The 3,573-nt window shown below is 30.9% G+C and overlaps 1 protein-coding gene across 1 annotated transcript in view; it reads right to left on the reverse strand.

Moving 5' to 3' along the window:
• LOC102583252 (F-box protein At2g17036) overlaps positions 1-1,835 on the reverse strand; it is a 4,635-nt gene extending 2,800 nt beyond the window's left edge. The window contains exon 1 of the mRNA XM_006340739.2: positions 1,519-1,835. The gene's annotated coding sequence lies outside the window, so the exon portion shown is untranslated. The remainder of the gene's footprint in view (positions 1-1,518) is intronic.
• Positions 1,836-3,573: the final 1,738 nt, after the last annotated feature.

Here is a 3,573-nt window from a genome sequence, read left to right on the forward strand (position 1 = left end):
TTTAAAAAAGTTGTGTGGTGATGGAGGATGGTAGAAGGTGGGGAAGATGGAAGGGAGAAAGCAAGGAAGAAGAAGGAGAAGAAAATATTTACAAAAAAAATCAGAATATTTACAAAAAAAATCTCTGACGCGCTCAAAATTCGTGTAGCACACGTACTGTGCTTAGTCAGCAAAAAGTGTCAAAATGACACAGCGAGACCCTACATGAGGTGTCTAAAATGAACATCGCCCACTTGAGGTGCCTAAGTGAAAGTTGGTGCCAAGTTTAGGGGGCCACCGATGGGTTAGCCCTTTTTTTTTCTATGTGAATTGTTTTTTCAAAACTATTTTTAGAAAAAACATTTTTTGAAATAATCTATTAAACGTTTGGCCAATAGAGTATAGATTTCATTTCTATGTGCACTCCAAAGGCGGTACGTTTGTGCTTTATTTAAAAAAAGACAAATAGGTCTCATCTTGCATTTATGTCCTTCAAAGACATTTAAATTTGTATAAAGTTGAATAAACACATGTATTCCACACATGATGCATCGTAGTGATCTATGTATATTATGTCATGTCGGACTCATGCTTTTATTTTTTCAACTTTATACAAGTTTAAGTGTCTATTTATGCATAGACAAAACATAAATGTATAATGAGGACAAATTGAATGACACATTTATATATTATGCCTTAAAAATGATAAAATTACCTAATGGAAACAATCATGATATATCTAATTCAGTATGATATTTATTGGTACATAGAGTTTTAATATTTAATTATAATTTATATATATATATTTGGTCCAAATAAGAATTTGCTGCTTCATAATCCATTTACTAATCAAATTAATCTTATCCTGATCGGTTAAAATTTGTACATCCATATTTTTTAAAAGCTCATCATCAAATACTAATTGTTGTTTAAAAATATATATATTTTAAAAAATAATTAGTTATAGATACACTAATTTTTCACCACAAGTGAAAAGTACTTTTTGAAAAAAATATTTGTTAAAAAAGATAATTTGAAAGCTTGACATTAGGTCGAAGGCAATATCATTTTACTCCCTCAGTTAATAGATTAGTTTGGGCTATTAGCCTATTAATTATTCATTTTACTCCCTCAGTTAATAGATTAGTTTGGGCTATTAGCCTATTAATTATTCATTTTACTCCCTCAGTTAATAGATTAGTTTGGGCTATTAGCCTATTAATTATTCATTTTACTCCCTTAGTTTCTTTTTAGTTGTGTGACATTTTTCGAGAGTTAATTTGACTAATTTTTAAAGATATATTAAATTATATTTGATAGTTTAAAATATAATTTTAGATATTCAAAAATTAATCAATTTTTTTTTTCCATATCAATATAATGAAAAAATACATTTTAAAATGTTTGTAAAAAATTGACACTTGTGGTCTGTGCATAGTAGAATGATTACCACCAAATCAAAGCCAGTAGTAACACAAGAATCAAATTGAAGTCAAATATAAATTAAAGTAAAATGACAAAGATTAATTGGAGTAGGACCTGCATCGATATGTCTCTTCATGAATTGATCCTTCTGCCTCTTCCTTGTATGTAAATAAAATAATCATGACTCAGCAACTTCCTTTTTTTCTTTTTTTGAGAACCTTCCTGTATGATTTCTGATTAAGCCAAGATGGTGGTGGCCAGAAAATATCTGCATATTCAAGGTAGAATAACAGTGGTCCAAGCTTATAACCAGGTTTAACAGCAGTAAGCACACCCGTGTTATGACCCTGTAATCCTTTATATTTATGTACCAGTTCTGCACTAATATCACCTGATGTTCTATAATAACTCACGCTACAATGACTACCTATAGGATAGCCAAAAGATATTTGACTAAAATTATTGATGCTACGATAGTCATCAAAACGATGTATATGATATCTATATCGGTTATTAACCCAAAACTTACGATCATACTTCCGCAACATGTTAATATATGCAGATCCATTTGTATAGTAAATGCAATTCCCTCGGCACTGAGAAACAGCAGTCGTCACCAACAAAGAAAATACGATCAACCAATTTATACACACGAGTCCACTCATGCTTTTGTTTATCTAGCCAATATATTATAATCCTATCGACTTTATTGGGATCAGAGTCATATGAACTCATATCAACAAGAAACAATTGACCACTTGATTCCACAAGTCGTTTCTTCTTCATACGTCTAACAGCAACCCTCATATTGTGCAACCTTGGTCTCATTAAGCGAGTAATCAAATTTTATGGTCTCGCCATCTAGATCAACAGCATAAAAATTGCCTTTATACACAATGATATCATCGAGAATTGACCTGCAACTTTCATCTCTTAACGTAGTCCATTTGTCGTCCCCTGACTTAAAGTCCCTTAAAAATAAGTTATATTAAGTTAAGAACTTTAGAAAAGGGAAAACTACACAAATTTGACTCTTTAAGCAAAAGTATTTACCTAAATTGGATCCAACCCAATATATTTACCTTGATTAGACCTACAACCTAAACTATTTACTGCGTAGAACTTTAGAAAAGGAAAACTACACAAATTTAACTCTTTAAACAAAGTATTTACCTAAATTGGACTCAATCCAATAAATTTACCTTGATTATACCTATAACCTAAACTATTTACCTAACTGCCCCTTCATACCATTGGAATAGATATATATATATATATTATGATGATATTTGTATTTGGGGAGTACAAGTGTTCTTTCCCCTTTAGAAAATGACTTCTTTCCGTAGGTAAGAGAAGTCATGCTCTATTTGTTTTTATTAAATTAAGACGTCTGAAGAGATTGCATTCAATTATTATTTTTCAACTGAAACTCGTAAAACGCTAACTAGCTTGATAGGAAAAAATAAGATTGATGTAAGAATTGAGAGATAGGAATGAATATTGTGTAATCTGTAAGTGATTGGTAAAGTTATTGGTGAGATTAGTTATGAGTTCTGATGCAAATATATTGCAGTTCAAGCGAAATTGGTTGAAGAAAAATCATTGCTTCCTAGTTCCCACACTTATAAGGTAGGCATTCGGTCGGTTCAATTTGAGAAATTTGGTTTTTTGGATTTTGATTTTATGAAAATGTTAACCGCAATCAAACCAAAATAAATTTGATTTATTCGATTTTTGTACTATTGAGGGGAAACTAAGTAAATATCCTATAAAAGTAAAATAATTACAAACATATACACCTTTATGATAACTCCATGAATGGAGATCAAGCCTTGGAGAATTCACAGAGCATTTGAGAGAAGAAGAAGGAAGAAGATTGTATTAATGTCTTGATTCAGTGAATCTGTACATACATGCTTATATATACTACTCTTACTATGAATGAATACAAAATATCTCTAACAAACTTTGTAACTAACTATTGCCATGTCATCAGCTAGTAACTAACTCTTGGAATCTTCTAACTAACATAAGCTTTGTTATTTCTGCATTTGCTAACACTCCCCCTCAAGCTTATGGTTGAAATATATTTTTCATTCCAAGATTGCTTAGTAGTAGATGGTGTTGTCCTTGTCCAAGACTCTTTGTGAGTAGATCAGCAAGTTGATG

The sequence above is a fragment of the Solanum tuberosum genome, unplaced genomic scaffold (genome assembly GCF_000226075.1).
Source record: "Solanum tuberosum cultivar DM 1-3 516 R44 unplaced genomic scaffold, SolTub_3.0 scf00020, whole genome shotgun sequence".
NCBI lineage: Eukaryota > Viridiplantae > Streptophyta > Magnoliopsida > Solanales > Solanaceae > Solanum > Solanum tuberosum.